Here is a 25,779-nt window from a genome sequence, read left to right on the forward strand (position 1 = left end):
CTTTAGCCCTCATCATTCTAGTCCCTTCTACATCAGCGGAGGAAAGAGACATCCTGCCTCCTGCAGATCCTTGGACAAAAGGTCATATAGTACTTTGCTCCCCATTATATAGACACGTCATCCACAGGCTCCCTGGCTTCCCATGTTGGCTCGTGTCATTTGATCAATAAAGACTACCCGGACCATCCTGTTCAAAATCACAACATGGCCTCTTTCTCAGCTCTTCCCATGTTATTTCTCTGCTGAATTTTTCTCCATCTTACCATCTAATGCTTCATATAATGCATGTATATATAAATAGGACTTGAAAATTAAGCTCCTGTTAGAGCAAAAACAGTGCCTTGCCTGAGAGAGGCTCTCGTCTATATTTGTTGGCTGACTGAGTGAGTGAATGAGTGAGCTTCTACAGGACATTTGCACGCTGTATTCCATTGTAGATGGAGACTTGTTTGTCTCCCTCACTGAACTGGAAACTCCTGGAAGGCAAAACCAAGTTCAAGTCTTCTCCCAAGGGTTCTTTGCAGAGGGTGTGGCACACCAGGAGCACTGCTAATTGTTTGGTGAATGGCTGAAAGGGTCAGAAAGTGGCCTTTGGAGACAAAGGGCAGAATGCATGGCTGTCTTGAGGGCCAGTCATGTGTCTGGACGGGAACTCTGGGAAGATTGCATCACAGGCAGGGACCAAGGTCATTCTGTCTTAAGGTACAAAGGCAGCAGAGCCTCCTATTCACATGACTTGTGACTTTCAACATTTCATTTACCTTAGTTTGTATTTGCTTTGACTGAAGGAGTTCATTCTCAGACGATTCCTTAGTAGATATGTCACTGCATAGAGTGCCTGTGCCCTGACCGGTGGCTTGCAGACCAACAGGATCTGGAATGTGCGGCCTTACCCGGCAGGGTGTGGTGCAAGGCAAGTGTGAGGCAGCACATCAACCCCACTGTTTAACAACGGGCTGGCTAGATACATTTGTGGGACCAGCACAGCCTTTGGAGGCATTCGCTTTTATGAAATCTGGTAGAAGCTTAGAACTTCCATCAGCACCTCCCGTAGTAAACCTTACAAGCAGCATCCACAGTAAACAGTAACAAAAAAAATCACAGCAATGACCATACCCTCCTCTATCATCATGAAAGATGAACATGCTGAGGCTCAGAAAGGGGGCTGATTAATCCTATACCACAGAAGAGCTAGTGGTAGAAAGGTGACGGGAGCTCCACTTGCTTGGCTTTCAAACCAATGCTCCTACATAATTCCCAGTGAAGAGGCAGGGAATATTCTCATTCACTCATTGATTCATTGAATCATGAATTTAATTAGTCATCCAATTGATCACTCATCCTTTCGTTTCTCTCCAGCCCTATCTTGCCCCCTTGCTCCTCCCTGCCTGGCCACACTACTGTGCTCTTTCGTGTTCCAGCAGATACCATGGCTTCTCCTACCGCAGGATCTTCGCACGTGCTATTCCTTTTTCCCTGGAACACATTCCTCCCCACTGCCTGCCCAGCTGTTTCCTAGTCACTCTTCTTCTCTCCTCAGGGAAGTCTTCCCTAACCTGCTTGGGTCGTATCTCAATATTCTGTACTCTCAGCACGTCATCTCCCTCCCTCCCTATTATACAGCACATCTTGATTACAGTCTACCTCACCCATTAGATTGTGAGAGAGTTCAATGAGAACAGGGACTGGATATGTGCTCAATTAATATTTTTGAATGAATGAGTAAATGATTGAACAAATGGATTTAAAAATTGACAACACACAGGTGCTGGGGACAGAAAGAATTAAAATGAGAATGGAATGAGCAAGTAAGAGAGCTAGAGATAAGACGCATGTGTAAACAGTTACAATTCAACTTAGAAAGTGGTTTCCACTAGAAGAGAAGTCACAATCCATACTGTGGATTTTGGAGCTAGAAGCTCATGTCTGGGGTTGTGGGGGAGGGCCTAGTTTTGGAAAGCTTCCCAGAGGAAGTCGGCTTTTAATCTATATTTATCCTAGGGAACCTCACAATCTAGCAGACAGGATACGGCAAACACCGGGGCCAGAGAAGTGCTGTAAGGCCTGGTGGGCTGCCATAGACTGTGCCCAATATGAATGTCTCTACCAGACAACTTTAGGGGCCCATGCCAAAGTCTATTCCTAGGGAGCCATCAAACCTGTGTAGGATGGGACTTTGGGCAGCCGAACTGGCAGGTGGGGCAGCTCCCACTCCCTCGCCATGTAAATCTGGAGGAGCCCAGGTTTTCTCACATGCCAAGGTCCAGCAGCTTTCTAGGGTGGGGTAGGGTAGGTCCCTCCAGGGAATGCTCCATCCCCTGAACATCTGGATGGCAAAGAACTTGGCACAATCCTTGCCTCCCCAGGGAGGCTTGACATCCAGTAAACCAACTGGTTTGACAAGCAATTAAACCTGCCCTAACACAACGAAAGGCATTAGTAGGACACTGTCTTACTTGGCCATAGCATTAAGGTTCATAGAAAGAATGGAGAATCATAGCACCCTGGAAGAGCACAGCATCTCTCATATCCAATTTGTCTAGGAGTTTCTCCTGTAATATATTTTGTTCAATGTGTTATTTATTTATTTAAGACAAGGTCTCACTCTGTTGCCCAGGCTGCAGTGAAATGGTGTGATCATGGTTCACTGCAGCCTTGACCCTCTGGGCTCGCGTGATCCTCCTGCCTCAGCCTCCCCAGTAGCTAGGACTACAGGCACTTGCCACTATGTCTGGCATTTTTTTTTTTTTTCGTAGAAATGTGGTCTCACTATGTTGCCGAGACTGATCTTGAGCTCCTGGACTCAAGTGATCCTCCCACCTCAGCCTCCCAAAGTGCTGGGATTACAGGTTTGAGCCACCAGGCCTGGCCTTGGTCAACTCAGTTTATGCTTAGAGACCTCTGAGGGTAGGACAGTTAACCTATTGTAGGTAGAAAGGTTCCGATTTTCAGAAATTTATTTCTTTATTTCCTTCTGATTCTGTCCCTATCATGGAATGTACTATTGAGCCAGTTTGGCAATTTCTCTCATACTAGGTCTGACTTTAAGGCTGGGCTGACCATAGAGGAGGAAGACAAGATGATCACTTCTGTTGCACTGGAACATCAACTTCTGTTAATACATCCCAAATCTGTGTTAACATCTTCATCAGCCAGATATCACCTTTGCTTTATATTGACCATTCTTGTTGACTAGGACACTGCTGGCTTTTTCTTTTTTTTTTTTTTTTAGCTCTTGTATGTTCCTGCTTAGTCTTTTTTTCTCCAACCTATTTTGTGTTTTCAGTTTTTTCTTCTAAATCAAAGTGGGGGTGTTTTGCATCTATTTTTAAATCAGTTTTAATGAGATGTTGCCATTATTCCAGCCTGATAAATATGATCAGACCCTGGTCCTTTCATCATTTTGATTGCCTTATGGTCTTCCTGCCATCCACAAATTTGTCTACCCAACACAACGCTGCCACCTTGGGGATCACATTTCAACATGAGTTTGGGTGGGAACCAACCATATTCACACATAGCAATGGGTCACGTTTCAACTCCTTTTGGGGAATTGTGAAATTTGAGGTGGGTTAATGTAGAAACCAGATAAGTAACTGAAGCCCCCATATGGAGAACCCACTCCTTGGGATAACCCAGAGCCTCCTTTCATGAGAAATTCCGCCTGGCTTGGTAATGGACTCATCTAAGTACTAGCCAAGGGTGAGTGGGTTTTCTGTGCATTTGCTCCAGATGGTCACACCAGGTCTTTGGTGTAACTGTGAAGTGCATGGGAGGGGTGTTTCAGACTCCTATCTTCTTTCCTCCAAAGTTAACCAGAGGGTGGGTTCAAAACTTTACCCTAACGTAGGGGTCTACATGAGAGAAGCTTTTCAAAAGCTTTTGGAAGCAAGCCAAAGAGGAAGGGCGCCAAAGGGGCTCTTTCCTGCCTAAATCTATGCAAATTGGTGGTTTGCCCTCCAAACATGAGTGTTTATCTCAGTTTCCTTTTTCAACTGATTGAGAGATTGGAAGAAGCAGAGAAGTGGTGACCCCACCTGCACTCTGCCCCTTTGAACTGCTTTGCTCCTCCAAAACCTGGAATTTCGACTCCATCACCTCTTTTCAAAGGAGGAACCCAAAAGCCCTGGTCTGCTTTGCTCCTTGCCCAATCCTGAGAATGCCCTTCCCGCACGCTGTTCCCAGACCTTTCTTTGCACTGAAGTTGACTTCCGGTAACCAACTTAAGTTCTCTTGGAAGTAAAAAGCAGAGGCCATTCTCCTTAACCCCTCTGGAAATGAAACACAGCTAAATACATTGATGCTCACCTGAATTTTATTTCTATCATCGAAGGTGGGGAGCACAGAGTCAGAATGTTAACATCTGCAAAGTTCGGGTGAACACCAGGTACAACTGTTTTGTTACAGACAAGCAACTGGGTCCAGAAGAGAACAAGGAATTTGCCTCGAATGATCTAGATGACCACTCAAAGGGCTTATTTTGAAGGTTGCAGACTCATAAGAGTTGGAATAATCATTCCGAAGCTCAGAAAGCTTGCTACACAGGCCAGATGATTGTGTAGCAGCTGCAGTGCATTCTAGCTTTCTCAGGCACTTTACATACGTTATCTGCATCTTCACAAAAATATCTAAGGCCACAGTGGTTTCTTATTCTCTCTCTCTTTTTTTTAAAGAAGTTACTGACCTAGTTAACGAATCTGATGAAATCTAAAACTCTTTCCCTCATAAAAATTCATATATATAGACAATAATATTCAATTTTAAGGGCACCTTAAGGTGCCTTTAAGGATCCATGGACTCCAGGCTACAAGTCCCTACTTTAAGTTCAGTATTATTATTTTTCATGTAGAAAATGAGTAAACTGAGGCTCAGAGAAGTTACATGCTATACCCATGCACAGTATGGCAATGTGTGCCCTGAAACAGATTGAGTGGGCTTCAAAGAACAATTGCTTTCTTGCCCAGAATACACTGAGATGAAATGTCACAGATGCCAGAAGGCAAATATTCACTCATTCTTTACTCGACTAATATCTTTTTTAAAAGACATCTACTAAGTGTCTGGCATTGTATAAGAGATGGCCCTTTGAAGCTTACACAATGTCTTGCACAGCTGATAGTCAGGTTACGTATCTTCAAGAGACATATTTCAACTGGGAGCATATGGCCTGCTTTCCCACAATTTGTACCTTCAGTAAGAGTGGACATACAGTAGTCCATAGTGAAGGAGATAGGGGTGGTTCCCCTAACAAGGACTTTATTGTCTGAAAAGAAGTAGCCAAGGAACAAAATCAGCCAGTACCCAGAAGCATCCCTTCTAAGCTGACATGCAAGGAATTGAGATCACAGGGGGATGATTAACAACTGATTTTTTAAGAGTAAAAATTTAGGTTTTTGTCTCAGAGTAGTGTCATGGTTAAACAGTATCCCTCTTGTACCTTGGTGAGAGGTGATGGGTCTGGGGACCACATCTTACCTGGTTGATCCTTTCCTGCTACTCTCTGGGGTATCCAAGTGACATGTGGTTGAAGTAAAGAGCAAAGAGCCAGCAATGGGATTGGAGGTCCCCACCAGGAGCCTGAGTCTGGTAAGACAGATACTGTCTAGAACAGAGCAAGTAACCCAGTCTGGTTTGTACAGGTGATGGGATGGAATGGCCAGATTCCTCTCCTTGCTCCATTTATTGCCCAACTCAGTGACCTCTGGCCAGTCTCTATAGCAGCCTGGGCTTCTGTATCTGATCTTATTATATCTTTCCTGATTTCTGGTAACCAGGGTTTTTTCTACCTTTCTTCTGAGTCACTGAGTTTCTCTTTTGGGTCTCTGCATTGGCCCTAGGATGACCTAAAATCTAGAGCTCCTGTATCTAGAGAGAATGCAACTCTAGTTTACTCTAGTTAGTTCAGCTCTGCCCTAGTATTCATGAAGATAAAGCTTAGGAAATCATCCACCTTGGTGAAATACCATAAGGAGTTGTGGAATGGTATGGAGCAGAGTAGGGGGTGGGTATAAGGGCACACTAGGACAATTAACTGATAATGTCTAAGCAAGGAGACTGTAGGGGTGAAGTACTGGATTGTTGCAATAGTGGTTGCGGTTCTGGTCATTACTTTCAATGGCAAAAACTGCAATTACTTTTGTACCAATGTAATAATTCCAAGTATTTCCATTCTAAAGGATCATTCGATGAGGTTCCAACCTTCTTGCACATTAAGGGCCTTGCATTCTCGTCCTGCCTCAGCCACTACGTCTGTGCGATATTGAACACGTCACTTCTCCATCTGGGGATTCAGTTTCTTCATCTACACCATGAGTGGGACCTTAGGATTTACTCAGCCTGCTTTCTGCCCTAAAAATCGAGACTTCTCTTTGAGACTTGAGAGACAAAGCATCCAAAATGACTTTCTTAGTTTGAGGTATAATTTGCATACAATGACATGCTGTTCAGTGTGCTGTTGACTCAAATTTCGACAAACACATATACTTGTGTAACCTCATTTACCAACCAGGACACAGAATGTTTCCCTCACCACAAAAAGTTCCCTTATGCCAATTTCCAGTCAGTTCTCCACCCCAGAAGCAACCACTGAATTGATTTCTATCACTGTAGGCAAGTCTTCTATGAAATTCTAAAATTTTATATAATGACATTGTACACTATGTTCTTCTGTGTTGCCTGATTCTTTCACTCTGTATATCATTTCTGAGATTCACATATGTTGTTTTATGTATATAATTTATTCCTTTTTTGCAGAGTAATATTCCGTTGTATAAATATATCAGAGTTTGTTTGTCTATTTTTCTGTTGATGAACATTTGGCTTCTTTCCAGTGTTTGCCTGTTATGAGATAAGCTGCTACGAACATTCTTTCATAAGATTTTTTTTTAGACCTACATGTTTTCATTTCAATCCCCCTGAGAGTAGAATTGCTAGGTCATTAGGTGGATATATGTTTAACTGTTTGAGAAACTACTCAGCAATTTTCCTAGGTGATTTTACCATTTTACACTCTCACCAACAATGTATGAGAGTTCTAGTGGCTCCATGTCTTCTCCATCATTTGATGCTGTCATTATTTTTCTTTTTAGCCATTCTAGTGATTTTCTCATGGTTCACAATAATTTCTATGTGCATTTGCATTTCTTCTGCTTCCATTTACTACTGAATCAAAAGCACATTAGTATCGAAATCATCTAAAAGAATCAAAGAGACTATAAATGCTTGTTGAATACTGCATTCTTTTGCCTATGTGTGGTGTGCCAAACTATGCCTCATTTAATGAATCCATTCATTCCAGATAATTCCACTCCATTTCTTTTTGCAAATATGTACTACTTGCCAAATACGTATAAGCCTCTGGTACTAGATTCCTGTCAGGATGATAAGGAAAAGTAAGACTTGTTTTGTGCCTTCAAGAGCCTTAGAGAAGAGGTAGACCCTAATATTAGGTTGGTGCAAAAGTAATTGCAGTTTTTGCCATTAAAAGTAATGGTAAAAAACTGCAATGATTTTTGCACTGACCTTTAATATCAAAGACATTGTATTGTGACTACAGTGAAACCTGAAGGGTGTTCTCCAATTAAAGAGGCGAGTATTGGGAGAGTTCTGAATGGGGGAAAAGAATTCCTGCCACCACAATCAAGGAAAGAGACAGATGTGATTTTGAAAACTTGCATGTAAAGCAGTATTAGTGAATCCTGGTTTAGAGGCACCAGAAAAAGGGTAAACAGGGAGGTTAAAATCTGAATGCACCTCCCCATTTTCTCAACTTGGCAGGCAGTGCAAATCCTTAAGACATGGCATACTTCGTTTCACTAGTGGAGATTGGGGCAGCCAGTCCAGTGAGTTTCAGGATTGCACCAACAGGCTGGTGCCTGGGAGATGTGCAGGAGCTGGCTTGTAAAATGGGCAATGGTGTCCCAGGGGTTGAATGTAGAACATGAAGAGACAGGAAGTGGTGGTGAGGCTTTCTCTCCAAAGCCTTGGCCTGAAAAGCACATTCATTATCTGCGGGAGGAATGCCTGGGTCTTCTTTGAGGCATACCTCACAATACCCAATTGGAGGTTTCTATTCTAGGTGAGGTCAGTGTTTTCCTAGGCCCCGGAAGAGTCATAGTTTTTGGAGCACAGTGAAGAGCCCATTACGACTGGGGAAGTGCTAGATAAGGTTTCTTTCTCTGTCCTGGCTGGAGTCACCCTAGTAGAAAAACCTAACAGAGTGGGCCTTTCGGAAAGAACATTACATTCTCTTCCTGTTTTCATGCTAACTGAGAATGGTGAGCAGAGGCAACTGCCTATTCCTTCATTACCATCTTCACCTCTATTAAGTACTGTATGCAGTACATGTACGAACTGCTGGGGATATGAAGATGAAAGTTTTGGCCCTTAAGTTTAAAGTTTAGTCATACAGAAAGATAAAATGATTATTGGAATACAGGGAAAGAAAGCACTACGACATTGTATTAGGTCATTTTTTGCATTGCTATGAGGAAATACCCAAGACTTGGCAATTTATAAAGGAAAGATTTAATTGACTTACAGTTCTGCGTGGCTAGGGAGGCCTCAGGAAACTTACTATCATGGTGGAAGGGGAAGCAAACACATCCTTCTTCACATGGCGGCAGGAGAGAAACAGCATGGGGGGACCACCCCCATGATCTAATCACCTCCCATGAGGTCCCTCCCCTAATACGTGGGAATTACAATTTGGATTACAATTCAAGATGAGATTTGGGTGGAGACACAGAGCCAGACCATATCACATATACTTGGAACTTGGGCAGGGACACCTAATCTAACTTGTAGGTACCAGGGAATATTTCTCCCAATAAATTATTCTTAAACTTAGATGAGAAGATGGGAAAGGTTAGCTAGTAAAGGGAGAAGTGCATGCCTATACTTGGAAGAAAAAGAAATCCTTGCATTCTCAGGGTATGAGCTAGAGTGGTTCACTGGGGCTAGAACATAGACTGTGAGGGGGATGCAGAAGTTTGCAAATCCTGATCCTTTGGAGCCACCGAGCTGGGTAGTGACACTTGTCAGTTTCTCTGAGTTTCTTTCATGATAGCTGTGTGTGTGTTACAGCGCAGCTCAGCATGTGTGTGTTGATTCTATAAATTCTGCAGCTGCAGGCTCTAGCAGTTCTGAGTGAATGCAGTCCATTAAGTTTTGCTCCCCACAGCTCATATTATAGGTCTATTTTCTGCTGCTGGGCAACACCTAGTAGCTTTTTCTTTTGTGCAAAGTTTGGACTCACCTCTGAGGAGGAGGAGGAAAGCAAAAGACAAGGGGTCACACAGAAAGTCTAACACAATTATCTGGGTTGCTACAGGGTTAGGGAATGGGGGCAAGGATATTCTATTAGAAGTTTTGGTCTTCATTTTGGAGGTGTCCACCAAGCCAGCTCTCATTCATGCCAGTAAGTAGAAAAGACTCCATGGGCTGAAATGTTGAGGGTCTTAAGAGCCTACAGAGAGCAGGGATTTAAACTCCCATGATAATACCATGCCAAAATGACTTCTATCCAGGCTAATCAGAAGTTAGCCCAAAAAGCTAGTCTGTTATAGGTAGTCCAGTGGTAAAGCAAACTTCAAATGACACCTTCATACATTATTAAGAATAACAAGGCAGAATGTCAACACATCCAGGTTAAAGGTAGCTTATTAAAAAGGAGGTGTTTGGTGCAACCTCCCATACTGAGAAATTATGACTCAACTGTCTAGAGACCATAGCACCTGGAAGCTGGAAGAAAACAGGTAGCACTGTAGGAGACAAAGTCTGGCTGTACAACCCTAGTTCCTCTGAGGATGAGGGTCATGTTTGGCTCTAGAGCTGGATTATGACCAACCACAAGAGTTGAGAGAAAAGCCTCTGTTTTAGTTCATGAAGTTCTGGACTTCTGAGGGAACAGTGATGAAGTGGGACTCCAGGAGTGGACAGGAAATCAAGGTGTTAGCAGAGAGGAACAGTATACTCCCTTTCAACTGTTCTACTTCTCCACGCTTCAAAAACTCTACTCTTCGATGGAATGGTCTCAGGACCATCTTATGTCCCTACAGCCATATTATAAGAGTTACTGCAGCCCTCTCTCTCCTTCCCTCTTCACATCTAACCAATCCCCAATATTCCCAAGTCTTGCTGATTCAACCTCATAAGTAGTTTATGAATTCACTATCTCAGTTATAGTGGCCACAACTCAAGCCCTCTGTGGCCTGGACCATTCCAGTGCTTCTCTAAATAGACTTCCTGTCTCCAATTTTGGACTCTTCCAGACTAACTCATGATCTACAGTCAGATACTGTTCTAGAATTTGAATCCATTTCTGCCTCAACATGACTTAAACCCCTGACATGTGTAGAGGATACAGGTAAACTTCCATAGCTGCAGTCACAAGGTCCTCTCTGATGGAACCTGGCCCACTGCTTCAATCACCTCAGTCACAGCTCCCAACCTCTCACAGCTTCTTCACCACACCAACTGCCAGCTGTTCCTCACAAGCTGTTCTTCATTTGCAACACTGGGGAAACCACTGAGTCTAATTCATCTTTGTGTTCTTATCATCTATCCTAGTCCCAGCGACGGGGTCAACATGTAATAAATAACTTTCGAATAAGGGAGTGACTATCTGTGGAACTCATCCTTAACCTAAACTCATGTGGTTGTTAAAAGACTTTACAGACAGGAGTTCCAACTCCCTCCCTGTTACTTTACGGTGATGTGACCACCTTCTCAGCCTCAGTATCCTTATCCGTAAAATGGTGACAATAAATGGATTATTATGAGAATTACACAATAAAATGTCTGCAAGCTGTCACCATGGTGCTTCGAATGTGCTCAGTAAGCAGTCCCACTACCGTTATTGTTATGATCATTATCATTATTATTAATAATGATTAACTATTATTAATAGCAGTACTCCCTCTTCAGTTTTATTATGGGAGCTGTTCACTCCTGTTTTGGGCATTGATTTCCTCATCTTGATATCATGGAGTTGAGTGGGGACAGCCCAGTTCCTCATCACCAAACAACAGAAATGCACTACTCCCTGAGATCACATGTATGTCTGTCACTATTAAGGGGTGTGAGTGATAGCAGGCATTTTGAGGGTGTGTGTGGAAACCAAAGGAAGAAAATAGAGCAAAATACTGACTCTAAGAAATACATAATATATATTATCTGCTGTGTGTGTGTGTGTTTTCTGAATGTGTTACATCTAAGCTATAAAAGTCTGGCTTTGGTCTCTGGTTTAAATTGGGGCTATGACCTCATTATCTGGGGTTGCAGGCTCCAAAATAAACCTTACTCCATAATTTAGTGAAATTCAAGAAACGATTATGTGTAAGAATCTCAGGAAGATCTCATTCTATTTCCATGTATTTCCACATCCAAAACAAACACAGTAATGCCTCTGAACATCCCAGGTGTCCACCAGTGTGGGGGGACATTGGAAACTCAGAAGTTGCTGTTGGCAGTTTCTATCAAGGCCAACTATACTTAACTTGTCAGGAGAGGTTGAAAGATTTACCCAATTTAAATCCCCTTCATGGCCTTCTGGTCTACTGTTGTTTTCTGACCTACCGCAGACCAAAACAGTCATTTCATTTGTCGAATTCATGTTTGGCTGTTGTGCAAGAAGAACCCGCATTATGCAGCAAAGATCTCCAGAAATGATTATAGCAAATGCCCTGTTATTGTTGGTTGTCTCTTGTTTTTGCTCAAAGCCTATCTCAAACTTCTTCTCTATCTTTCCTTTTAAGTTCTCACAGTGTCTGATCTAAAATAAGTGGACTCTTCTAGGTTTGTGAAACGATACATGGGGGTTGGTTTAATTTTTTTTTTAAATGGAAGGAATAATCGTGGGATTCAACTTGTTGCCAGGGATTATGCTAGATACCTATTACGTTGTAGGAGTCTCACTTTATCATCATGATAACCCTGAAAGAATTTTACCTCAGTGGAGAAACTGAGGTTCAGAGAAGTTATTTACTTCATTAATATCACACAAATAGTGAGCAGTGGAGATGGAATTAAAAACATTTCAGAGCTTAATCCAAATTCCACACATTGCATTACCCTGACTTTTTTTTTTTTTTAAATACCTCCAGGAATTTTGTTTCCCAGTCACAACTCTGAATTTGTCCACAGTGGAGAATATAGTCAGGGAAGAAGTTACGGTGGTAAACGGGAAGGAGATAGAAAGCACCCCCGTCTCTCTATAGGCTGGGAAGACATATTGGTGGGTCAGAAATTAAACAGTATCTGCTCCTCATCAAAGAGAAGAGCTTTAAGATTGAATTAGAGAAAGCAGCCTGTAGACTTTCCTTTTAGGGTTGTAAAATTGAATGTTCTTTATCTTAAAAATATAAAATCTATTCAATTACAACACAGAAGGTAAAATTTCTTTCCAAGTGTACCCAGAGATTATTGAAAGAGGAGAATCCTCTTAAAATCATCACGCTTTGGCATTTTGAATAAGCACCCTTGTTCACCATAGGCGTGGTGGTGCCCCAAGACTTCTTTTGGGAATGTGAAGAGTCTCCCTTGAGTTTCAAGTTTGCTGCTGCCAAATCTGGGTCCCTCCTACCCAGAAAAGACCTCTCCCAGTTGGGATCAGCGTGGATGCTTCTGTGCCAAGAATTGCCGAGAAATTCAAACAGTTCCAGAATCTGGAATAGTTACAAATTAATTGCATTTAATTACACAAGGCTAGATCATCCAATATCTTCTAGGTAGTTTATGCTTTCTTTTGGGTACTGATGTATAATTTAAAGCATTAATAATGTGAATTTCCCTTTTGGAAATATTAACTAGTGCAGTGTTCTACCTAATGGAGGTTGTTATTTTACTGTTTGTGAAATTAAATTTTCCTATCTGCATTGAAGTTGTAGGTATCCAAAGAATCACTCTTGCTTTAGTAGAAGGTATTTTGCCCCAAGGAATCTGAATTGTCAAACTATGAGTACAGCTACAAGTTCTAAAATATTCAAATATATATATAGCAATAATTCTTCCTCCCATTGGAGAAGAGAACTAGACCAAATAATTGTCTAGACTTAAACCTCCTTTTCTCCAAGTCATTTTGATGTTTACTCTGTTTACAGACCAGTGCTTAAGAACTGCCCTTCTCTATCAAGCTACCCCAGGCTCAGTATAACTTACAAACAGTATAATTTGGGGTTTGCAAAATCCCCAAATCTATAAAGAGGATGGATCAGCTGAACAAAAGGTATAGTTTAATGGAAGACTACGGGTTCTGTACCTCACTTGCCAATATTTGTTGAGGGGCCCTGGGTGGAACCCAGCATATCCCTAAATCTCACATTATCCTTTTATAAAAGTAGAGGATTGACCTACTTAATTTCTAAGGCTCCATTAGGGCTAAGGTTCATGTATCCATGGCGAAGTATAGAAGAACTCTGAACTGTTCCAAATATAATGGGCTTGGAGTAATGGAGAACTCCAAGGGCAGGAGGTAACCATTAAAGAGGAACATCATGTAGTGTGAGGAGGCATCATTTCACACTAGAGAGCCCTTGGTTCAAGCTTTGTCTCTGCCACCTACCGATTTTGTAACCCTCAGTAAGTTACTCTACCTCTCTAAACCTCCAGTTCTGTGATAAATATAAAGCCCTTGGTGCACTTTTGAGGCAGAATGAGCTCTTATTAATTGCTAAATCTAAATAAAAATTTAAAAGAAAAACTGGCGCATAGCTTATCCTAGATGTTTGTCTTCTGGGGTCTGTTTATTCTTATGTCCTCTCTTCTTCTCACTCTTCTTTCACTTTTTCTGCTAAAAAGGTGACATCTGCTTAGATTTCTGTTTTTTTATCCACAAAGCAGTGCCATGTATTTGCTAATTCTTCCAAGTAGGGCTATCTAAGTTCAGAGCACATCTCTCCTTGGAAATTAATAGGGACACTTGTTTATTATTATTGTCTTCAAGCTGGTCTCCCCACTGCTTGTAGCCATACTTTCCAGTCTATTCTACACACCGTAACCAGACGGTCATATCCCTTCATAGTGCAAATTCCTTAATAGCTTCCCCACTGATTTTATTTATTGATCAAGCCAAAATTCCTAACAGAGCCCTGCTTATTACAGACCTTGCTAGTTTCATCAGACTCACTCTGTATCTTTGCTTTCCTCAATGAGGAGTTTTCTCACGGCATCTTAAATGTTAGCACCCTCCAGATATATCTTTGTTCACCATTCAAAGCCCACCTCAAAAGCTTCTTCGTCCTGGAAGCCCTCCTTGATCTCTATTCTGACTCCATTCATCCAAGACAAGATCACGTCTTCTTGGTAAATGTTCACATAAGAAGCCTATGCTGTCCAATTATTTTCATTTTTATTTTTTTAACAATCATTACAATTAAAATGCAAAAATTAGGCCTGGCACAGGCTCACATCTGTAATCCCAGCACTTTGCAAGGCTGAGGTGTTCCAATGGCTTTGAGCTCAGGAGTTCGAGACCAGCCTGGGCAACATGGTAAAACCCTGTCTCTACAAAACTTAGCTGGGCGTTGGTGGCATGCACCTGTAGTCTCAGCTACTTGGGAGGCTGAGGCTGGAGAATCACTCGAGCCCAGGAAGCAGAGGTTGCGGTGAGCAGAGATCACGCCACTGTACTCCAACCTGGGTGACAAAGTGAGACCCTGTCTCAGAAAAAAAAAAAAACAAACAAAAAAACAAACTATTGGTACAACACATAAGTTGATGTTTATTCTCTTTTCCTCCCCATATAAGCTTCAGGTCTAGGTTGTGACTACCTTTTCCACTATTAAATCCACACTGCTCAATATAGTTAGTGCCTGGCACATAGTACATGTCCAATAATATTTAATGAATAAATAACTGGCTCTTTGAATGACAACATACACATCTAAAATGAAGACAGTTCATCCTGGAATTGTAAGATGTGGAGTTCAATGCTCATAAATTATTTAAAAAGTTAGATATTTGACAGGAACAAAATGATCCTGAGATCCTGAGAGGCTCCAGGATGTACAGTTGTTGAAATGTCACCTTTAACTCGTGAGTATTGATTTACAGTTTGCTTTCTTGGGTACATAGGATTCTATACTAGCAGGGGAAAAATCAAATTTCTGCATTTCAGTGAAGGAGAAGTCTAAGTCACATTTGGTATCATCTATCGGAAGGTTGTGGCGTGTGTGTGTGTGTGTGTGTGCGCGCGCGTATTTAAGGGTTTTACATTGGCATTCTTGGTGGTAAGAAGAAAAAAGACTTAAGTCATATATTTTTTTCATCAGAGATTAGTTTTGCCTATTTCAAAACTTCAGTTGAATGTGATCGTACAGAGTACTGCTTCATATCTGGCTTCTTCTATTCAGTATTATGTTTTTGAGGTGGATTCATGTTGTGGCACGTTTCGTAGTTTGTTACATGTTATTGTTATATGGTATTCCATTGTATGTATATGTCACTAATTGTTTATTCATTTCCTTTTGATGGACATCTGAACTCTGTATAGTTATTTATTATTGTTGGTGAAGCTTCCATAAATATTCTTGTACAAGCCTTTTTATGTACATATGCTTTCATCTCTTTTGGGTGCACATTAAAAGTGGTATTGCTGGGTCCTGGTGTAGGCGTATGTTTACTTTTATGATATTGCTGGACTGGTTTCCCACTGATCCTACCATTTTGCACTCCTTTCAGGTCCACAGCAACATCTGGTGCTGTCAGTCTCTTTTGTTTTAGCCATTCTAGTCAGTGCATGATATTATCTCATGGTTTTATTTATGTTTTCCTGATGACTAATGTTGAACACTTTTCGTGTGCTTTTGACCATTTGAGTATTTTTAAAATTAAGTTCCGGTTTGAGTTTCTTGTGCATTAAAAAAACTGAGTCATTTATCTTTCAAATATTGAGGATTAAGGGTTGTTTATACATTTTTATATTTTGAGTATCAGTCTTTTTTTTTTTTTTTTTTTTGAGACAATGTCTCATTCTGTTGCCCAGGCTGGAGTGCAGTGGCACAATCTCGGCTCACTGCAACCTCCACTTCCTGGGGTTAAGCAATTCTCCTACCTCAGCCTCCCGAGTAGCTGGGATTACAGGTGCCTGCCATCATGCCCAGCTAATTTTCATATTTTTAGTAGAGATGGAGTTTCATCATGTTGGCCAGGCTGGCCTTGAACTCCTGACCTCAGGTGATCCACCCGCCTAGGCCTCCCAAAGTGCTGGAATTACAGGCGTGAGCCACTACGCCTTGCCTCAGTCTTTTGACTATTTTGTCAATGTTTATGTCTTAATATGCACTTTATAATGTTGTATTTTGAAAGGCAGATATGCTTAATTTTAATAAAGTCCATTTTGCCATGTTATTTTTCCTTTATGGTTGGTACTTTTTGTGTCCTAAGAAATTTTTGATCACTTTAATGGTGTGAAAAAATTCTCTGAGATTCAATATAGAAGATTTTTAGTTTTATCTTTTACATTGAGGTCCATAGACCATCTGAAATTAATTTTTGTACATGATATGAGATATAAGTCAAGTTTCATCTATTTTGTATATAGATAAATTCCTTCCCCAATAAATTGCTTTGGTCCTTTCCTGAAAAATCAACTAACCATTTAAGTCTGGGTCTATTTCTGAATTTTCTTTTCTGTTATATTGATATATTTTTCCAATGTTACACTAACATGACACACTATTGTGATTATGTTCAGCTTTCTACTGTCATAAAATTGAGTAATAGAATTTCTTCAACTTTAAATCTCTTCCTTTTCAAAATTGTTCTGGCTATTTAGTCTTTTGCCACTGGACGCAGTGGCTTATGCCTGTAATCCCAGCATTTTGGGAGTAGGGGTGGGTGGATTATTTGAGGTCAGGAGTTCGAGACCAGCCTGGCTAACATGGTAAAACCCCATCTCTACTAAAAATAGAAAAATTAGCCAGACATGTTTGTATGCGCCTGTAATCCCAGCTATTCGAGAGGCTGAGGCAGGAGCATTGCTTGAACCCGGGAGGCGGAGGTTGCAGTGAGCCAAGATGGCACCACTGCACTCCAGCCAGTCTGGGTGATGGAGTGAGACTCCATCTCAAAAAAATAAAAATAAATAATAATAAAGTCTTTTGTATTTTCACATAAATTTAAAATCTAATTGTCAATTTCTACAAAAGTGGCAGCTAGAATTTTGATTGATGTTGAACTGCATTTAGAAAACAATTTTCAAAGCATTAGCATCCTAACTATATTTTTACAATCCAAAAATGATTTACTCTTCATTTATTTAAATTTTTACTTCTCTCCAAAAAGTTTTGTAGTTTATTAGCATAGAAGCCTAGTACATATTTAAATAAATGTATATCTAAGTATTTTATATTTTGTAGTATTATTTATATTTTTGTGTGTTATTGAAAAAATTTTAAAAACATTAAGCTTGATTTCTGTAAACATATGGAAATACAATTTACTTTTATATATTGACTGTATCCTGTGACCTCAATAAATTTATTTATGCACTCTGGTAGCACTTTGTTACATTCTTTACAATTTTCTACATACATGATGATGTCATCAGCTAATAAAGGTAGTTCTACTTCTTCCTTCCTAATATATTTGGCTTTTATTTTTCTTGTCTTATTGCACTGTCTAGGACCTGCAGTAAAATGTTGAATAAAATTTATGAGGAAAGACATCTTTACCTTATTCCTGATCTTGGGGAAAAAGTGCTTAGTCTTTTATCGTAAGCACAATGTTAACTACAGTGTTTTCCATAGATTCCTTTTATTAGATCGAGAACATTTCCTTCAGCTCCTACTATGCTAAGAATTTCTATCATGAACAGGTTGTACACATTGTCAAAGTGTTCATTCACTGGGATAACTATATACTTTTTCTCTTATATTCTGTTAGTATGGTGTATTGTATTTGCAAGTATTAAACCTACCTTACATTCTTAAAACAAATCAAACTTGATCATAATATATTATCCTCTTTGTCCCCAAAATATTGTCAAGTTCTATTTCCTGGTGTGCTGTTAAAGGTTTTTCGACCTGTGTTAATGAGGATTTTTTTTTTTTTTTTTTGTAATGTCTTTGTCTGGTTTTGCTATCAGGGTTATGTTGTCCTCATAAAACGACGTAAAAATAGTTTCTTCTTCCTGTTTTCTGAAAGCATTTATGTAGGAGCAGCATTATTTCTTCCTTGCAGGTCTAATAAAATTTAACAGAGAAGCTTTGAAACTGAATTTTCTTTTGTGATAGGTGTTTATGAATTAAAACTCTTTAATAGATGTGGAATATTTGAAACTTCTGTTTCTTCTATCAGTTTTTAATAATTTGTATATTTTAAGAAACAGGTCTTGATATTGGTAAAAAACTCTTTACAATATTCCTTTGTTATCTTTTTAATGTTGGTAGTGTTTATAGTGTTTTCATTCTTCATATTGCTAGTAAGTGATTCCTCTTTCTTTCTTGACTAGTGTAATTAGGGGTTTATGAATTATATTAATATTTTCAAGGAACCAACCTTTTGTTTCCTTGATTTTTCTCTGTTGTTTATCCATTTTCTTTTTCATTTATTTCCACTCTTTCTATTATTGCCTTTTTTCTGAATACTTTAGATATAATTTGCTATTATTTTTCTAGTTTCCTATAGTGGAAATTTAGGTCCACGCTTTTAAATCTTTCTTTTATGTTATTATAAATACTTAAAAGCTATAAATTTTCTCCTATACTATGCTGCCATAAAACCAAATGACATATTATTTTTCACAGCACCATAGACGACAGAGGGAGACTACATCTCAAAAACAAACAAACAAACAAACAAACAAAACTGCTTTAGCTGCATCCCACAAATTTTGATGGGTTATGATCTCTTTTTGTTTATCTTTTTGTTCAGTTCCAATTATTTTCTGATGTCCCTTATGTTTCCTTTTTTGACCTATGCATTATTTTGAAGAGTGTTGTTTGATTTCAAAATATTTGTGAATTTTCCAGAGTTTTTGGTAATTGACTTCTAGTTTAATTCTTTGTGGCCAGAGAAATATCCTGTAAGATTTTAATTTAAAAAAATTCATTGAGACTTTTTTCGTGCCCCAACACACATACCTACTGTTAGAACTATTTCATGCCTACTTGAATATAATGCATATTTTGAAGTTGTTGGATACAGTGTTCTATAAACATGAAGTCGATTTCACTGATAGGCTAGACTGATTTTTCTGCCTACGTGCCTTTATTAGTCTTCATCTCTAATCGTGAATTTATCCATTTCACAATGAGTGCTGTCATTTTTGCTTCAAGTATTTTGAAACTCTGTCATTAGGAGCACACAGATTTAGGATTGTTATGTCTTCTTAGTAAACTGACCTATTGATTAACATAAAATATCTTTCTTCATGTTTGGAAAAATTTCTTGTCCTAACATCTACTTAGTCTCACATCAATATAGGCACTCCAGCTTTCTTACGATTTGTAGCTGTATTATTTTTATTATTTTATATTTAACTTGTTTATGTCGTTATATATAAAATGTATCTTTAGTGAAAAAACATATAGTTGTGTTTTTCTTTTCCATCTAGTCTGTTAAATTCTGTTTTTCATTTGGAGTGCTGAACCCATTTACATTCTATGTAAAATTGGCATGCTTCGGTTTAAGCCTACCACCTTGATATTTGTTTCTATTTGTTTCTTTCCTTCTCTTTTTTGTCGTTCTTTGGATAAAATGAGTAATTTTTTCAGATTTTTTTTTTTTAGTATTCTACCTTTTATTCTGTATTGGTTTATTACCTACATCTCAGTGTTTTATTTATTAATTTCCATGTGTATGTATGTAGACATATATATATGTGTGTGTGTGTGCATATATATATTTATTTATTGAAGTTCCTGTTCTTATATTTACAGTACACATGTCTAATTTATCATTGTATACCTTCAAATACTATTTAAAAACTTGATGTAAATGTAAGAACTTTAGCACGGTTTATTTCCGTTATCCCCTTCGGCTATTTGTTATTATTGCCATATGTTTCACTTCTAAACCTATGATAATACTGAAATATGCTGTTATGAATTTTAAGCCTTAAATTACATTAAAAACAATAAAAGTATTTTATTTATATCTACCTATAGAATCACACTCTTCATTCCTTTATGCGTAACTGAGTTTATATCTAATGTCACTTTCCTTCAGCCTGAAACATTTTCATCAATATTCTCAGAGTGCAGGCCTGATGAAAAATTATCTGAGTTTGCATTTCTCTGAAATTTGTGTTGTTGTCGTTTCCTTAATTGTTAATGAGTATTTTAATTGAATATGGAATTCTAAGTTGAAATTTTTTTTTCTTTCAGCCTTTTAATGACATCATTATTTTACCTTTTAGTTTGCATTTCTTTACAAAGACTTTGGATATTCTTATTGTTTTTCTTATATAATGTGTATTTTCATTGTTTAACTCTTCCTCTTCTGGTGCTTTTAAAATTTTCTTTGTATCATGGGTTTTAGCAATTTGATTATGATGTGTCTTGGTTACGGTGTGTGTGTCTTTGGCTATCCTGCTTACAGTTTAGTGAACTTCAAAAAATTTGAAAAACTTCCATCATTATTTCTCCATGTATTTTCTGTTCCTGTCTCTTCTCTCCTGCTGCTGCTTTAGTCACATGTATATTAGACTGCATGATACCACACCACAAGTCACTGAAAATTTGTTCCATTTTGTTTTCAGCTTTGTTTCCTCTTGTCCTTGTGTTGGATAGTTTATATTGTTCTGTGTTAAAGTTTCTCATCATTTTTTTCTGCACTGTTTAGTCTATTATTAAGCCATCTAGCAATATAACTAGGAAATTTAGATACTGTATTTTCACGTTCTAGATTTTTAGATACTGTACTTTCAAATTCTAGATACTGTATTTTCAAGTTCTAGAATTTCTATTTGTTTCTTTTCTTATAGCCTCTATTTCTTCTCTTTCTCCTTCTCCTTCTTCTTTTTGACAAGATCTCACTCTATTGCCCAGGCTGGAGTGCAGTGTCATGATCTTGGCTCACAACAGACTCAACCTCCTGGTTCAGATGATCCTGGTTCAGCCTCCCAAGTGGCTGGGACTGCAGGTCACAGGTGCACACCACTTTGCCTCGCTAATTTATTTTTTTGTAGAGATGAGGTTTCATCTGTTGCCCAGGTTGGTGTTGAACTCCTGGGCTCAAGCAGTTCACCCACCTCAGTCTCCCAAAGTGCTAGGATTACAGGTGTGAGTCATGGCGCCCGGCCTACTTCTTTCTTGAGATTCTTTATGTTTCTTCTACATTATTCTTTCCCTTTATACTCGTGAACATTGTGATCGGTAACGCTATGTGTCAAATTTTTTTTTTTTTTTTTTTTTTGAGATGGAGTCTCTGTTGCACAGGCTAGAGTGCAGAGGTATGATCTCAGCTCACTGCATCCTCCTTTTCCCAGGTTCAAGCGATTCTCCTGCCTCAGACTCCTGAGTAGCTGGGATGACAGGCGCATGCCACCACACCTGGCTAATTTTTTTGTATTTTCATTAGAGATGGGGTTTCACCATGTTGGCCAGGCTGGTCTTGAACTCCTGGCCTCAAGTGATCTGCCTGCCTCAGTCACCCAAAGTGCTGGGATTACAGGCGTGAGCCACCACGCATGGCCATGTCAATTTGACTCAGCCAAAGAATGCCCAGTTGACTGGTAAAACATTTTTGTACGTGTCTGTCAGTGTATTTCTGAAAGATATTAGCATTTGAATCAGTCAACTGAATAAAGATTGACATCATAATACAGTTGGGCATCGCTCAGTCTGTTGAGAGCCTGAATAGAAAGTCAGAGGAAGGGTGAATTTGCTCTTTATTTCTGAGCTGGGACATCCATCTTCTCCTGCCCTTACACACTGAAGCGCCTGGTTCTTCAGTCTTTGGACTCTGGCTGGGACTTACACTGTTGGTTCCCCTGGTTCTCAGGCCTTCAAGTTTGGACTGAAACTAGACCATCAGGCTTTCACGGGGCTGCAGCTTGCAGATGGCAGATTGTGGGGCTTCTCAGCCTTCCTAATCATGTGAGCCAATCCATCATGATAAATCTCTATGCTGTTGGTTCTGTTTCTCTGGGGAATCCTGAATACAAACATATTTATAGTGACTCTTTTAAATTCTTCTTTTGCTAATTTTATTATCTCTGTCATTTTGTTGGAGTCTGTTTCCATGGACTGAATATTATCCTAGATATGGACCACATATTTCTGGTTCTTCAAATGTCTAGTAATTTTTGGTTGGATATTGGATTGTATGGATACTAAATTTTGAGTGTCTAAATTTCCTAGTCATTCTTAACAAAATCTTAATAAAGTGTTGAATTTTGTCTTATTGGGCAGTTAACTTACTTTCAGATCAGTACAATACTTTCAACCCTTCTTTTAAACTCCGTTAGGGGTCTAGAACAACCTTGACTCTAGGGAAGCCCTTGTCAAATACTTTTGTCTTGTGGCCCTTCAAGTGCATAATATTTATCTATATTTAAAATATTATAAATTAAAAGTAAAAATTGTAAATGTTTATTAAGTGATTTAAAATGGCAATGATAAACCCCATTTCACATAAAAATGTTTTTATGAAAAGCAACTATATCATCAAAAAATTTGTGAGATTAGTTGCAATGCAGAATGTGAAACCATATCAATAAACTTTTCATACTATGTCATGTTAAAATACATTGGTCTATCTTGAATCCAGAATAAATATCTAATTTATACATAATTTTGTAACGTCATGTTACAAAAACAACATCATGACCCCAAACTGTCATCTCAGTCTCCCCAACTGAGCTGGATTGTGCTGTTCTAGATCCTTCTCCCTAGTTTACATTATAAAAAAGTGTGTCCAGGTGGAAAGCCAATGGAATCCTGCACTGCAACAGTGCTTGGGGATAATTATTTCATATATTTTTTGTCTACTATTATAGTTGCTTCTAGTGGGAGGGCTTCTCCCATCTTCTCCAGAGTCAATATATTTTTTAGTAAGAGATATGGATACCTACAGAGAAGTGAGAAAATATTTCTTCCCGCCTCTACCATGGGTTCTCTTCTTTTAAAAGAACAAATCCCTAGAATGCAGTGCTCTACAGTTTACAAAAGGCCTTTTGTAATTATTTTCTTATTCTGTTTGTATCACGTGGTTTCCATTTTGAGCCTTAGAGTGCAGTGGCAGGCTGAGGTCACAGAGCTAGGTCAGATCTGCGGTATGGAGTGGAGGAAGCTAGTTGTGTTTCACTGCTCAAGAATAGATCTTTCCTATGCTCTCACCAAAATAAGTTTGTAGGTCAGCCTTCTTTATAAACGGCTGAATAGGGAGGGAAGGGCAAAGTTGACAAGAATCGATTGAGCTCTGCCCCAAGCCAGTTGCAGTGCTGGGCCCAATGATACAGAGATGAAGAAGATAAATATGACCAGGATCTCAGGTTGGTGGAGCACTGGTGAAATAATTTTGATTTATATAGATTTATTTACTCAATCGACACATTTACATTTGGACTAGAGAACTGTTTCCTCATCAGTAAAAAGGGCATTAATAATCTCTTATTCCAGCGAGATGCTGGGGTTGGCTTGTACTGGAATGTCAGAGCTGATTATTAAATTTTCAGAAAATGTTCGGGTCAATTATTAAGCACAGTCATAATTAAGGACTAAATTATACAAATTTATCATCAAATCAATCACATTAAAACAAAGGTAATAAATCCTCAAGACTCAAAACTTTCTAATTATTTTACATGTACCTATATTATTTGGTTTATTTACATCTATTATATCTGTATAGTAGAAATATTGTGTAACAGGGAGCAGCTGTGCATCTTTTCTTGCCTCCATGTTCAGTGACATCAAGTCAGCAGCTTGAAATCAGTGGTGATGGAAATATTTACACCATGGAAATAGGCAAATCAGGGCTTAATTTATTGTTATTTTAATTCTCTAGACTTAAGCATGTGTTAGAAATGATGTTAATGATGCATATTAACCATAAAATTGTGCAGTGTCTGCAAATAACAACTTGAGCAAATATTATTTTAGCATTTCATCGCTATTATCTAAGCTAGCAAAGAATTCACTCATGTCATTAATAAATAAGTGAAGTTCCAGCATTTCACATTTTCACTTTCACCTTACTCACTAATGAAAACAAAATATCAACAAATATTTATGTTGGAATTATCCTCACCTGTCCTTCACAACCACAGTTTGGCTATAGATATAATTATTTGACCAAAAAACAACAAAATAGTCTTTAAGAATTGAGGGGCTATATGGAATTTACAAAAAGGAGTATTGAATATTTAAGTGGGCTTTGTGTCCTTTATATCAACCACAGTTACAATAAATGTATGTATGCAAATATATGCATGTACTATCTCCCTCCCTTCTCCCAAGAACCAGTTGTTAAACATTTACCAGCAGATGACTGCCTAACTCACATCATTGTTAAGATTAGATTAAGAGTGCCTTCAGATTGCTTACCTTTGCGGGCAGCTATGCTAAACTGAGGATTACCATTAGCTGATGTTCCAGGTCTTGACTTGTAGGAGAAAAGGAAAATCCTATGGAGGAGGGTCTCTGACGGCTTTGAAGGAGGCAATGAATGGCCACATGTCCCCTGAGGACAGCCCAGGCTAAAGGCTCAGCTTGAAGAAACGCACAGAGGTGGCAAGGCCAGCTTGGAATTGGTTCTCCCCCTAGGTTGGACAGAATGAAGGTGGGAGAAAAAGTAGGGAAAGTTAGATTGAAATAATTCTTTTAATAGCCTTGAATTCCAAATTGCAGAGTTTGTACTTGCATCAGCAGGTGGTGGGGAGCCACTGAAGGTCTTTGAGCTGTGTTTTGTGACAGTTAATATGGCAGTCTGGGTAAGATGGTTTGAATAAGAAAGAAACTGGAGTTGGGAGAAGATTGTTACAAGAATCCAGAAGAAAACAAGTGACATGAGCCCAACTAAGTTAGTGGTCATCAGAACAGAAAGGATGTTAATAATGGAAGAAATATTTCCATGGTAGAATGAACAGCCCTTAGAAAAATAATCATACTTTTTTTTTTAATTTTTAGTGTTTATTTTTTTGTAGAGGTTTGAGTATGTGGGGAGATGTCAGTGGATCAGAAAAGTATGAAATAAAGAGACTGAGGGAGAGCTCTGGAGTATTTATGCCAAGTCCCAACTCTCCACTTCTTTCCTTTGCAGGATTTGGGGTTACTGGAGATGTTTTTTTTGTCAAGCAAATACTTACTTATTTTAATTAATGTACATTTTATTTACTATTTACTTTTTCATTTATTTACTATTTTCTTTCTAGTGGCTTGTTATTTTAAAAAAAGAAATAAGGTTTTTGTTTTTTGTTTTTTTCGAACTGGAAATATTTAAAGAATGCTCTCTGTTTGTCTTTCGGTATATTCTGGCGAGGTGACTTTAGGCCGTAATGACTTGTGTGTTTGGGTCATGTTCCACCACAGGGCTTTCGGGCTTTGACTTGTTTATTTGGAATACGGAGGAGACATTGTAGAGACCACTTAATTCTCAGGAGCTATTCGAAAGCAGCCAAACACATTTTAAGGAAAAAAAAATTGTATTCTTAAAAAAAAGATTTCTTTTTAGACACTGTAAATCATTAGAATATTCAAGAAGTTTTAGAAGTTTGTTTATGGGCAAAAAGTCCTAAAGGGAGCATTCCCATAGGCTGTATATGGACCACAGGCTCAACTCCACAACCGGTAAACTGACATTGCAGCTAAGCTGGTCAAAGAGAGGACATATCTC

The 25,779-nt window shown here is 38.9% G+C and overlaps 2 long non-coding RNA genes across 5 annotated transcripts in view; one reads left to right on the forward strand and one right to left on the reverse strand.

Moving 5' to 3' along the window:
* Positions 1-2,685: 2,685 nt before the first annotated feature.
* LOC105491227 (uncharacterized) overlaps positions 2,686-25,779 on the reverse strand; it is a 103,183-nt gene continuing 80,089 nt past the window's right edge. For all 4 annotated transcript variants that reach the window (XR_011616598.1, XR_011616600.1, XR_011616599.1 and 1 more), the window contains 2 exons: positions 24,492-24,706; positions 2,686-12,665 (listed from right to left, as the gene is read on the reverse strand). This is a non-coding gene — a long non-coding RNA (uncharacterized lncRNA). The remainder of the gene's footprint in view (positions 12,666-24,491; positions 24,707-25,779) is intronic.
* The window catches only part of LOC139359924 (uncharacterized), a 57,244-nt gene continuing 44,943 nt past the window's right edge, over positions 13,479-25,779 (forward strand). Inside the window, exon 1 of the long non-coding RNA XR_011616601.1 lies at positions 13,479-13,578. This is a non-coding gene — a long non-coding RNA (uncharacterized lncRNA). The remainder of the gene's footprint in view (positions 13,579-25,779) is intronic.

The sequence above is a fragment of the Macaca nemestrina genome, chromosome 18, assembly GCF_043159975.1.
Source record: "Macaca nemestrina isolate mMacNem1 chromosome 18, mMacNem.hap1, whole genome shotgun sequence".
In the NCBI taxonomy this organism is placed as follows: Eukaryota; Metazoa; Chordata; class Mammalia; order Primates; family Cercopithecidae; genus Macaca; species Macaca nemestrina.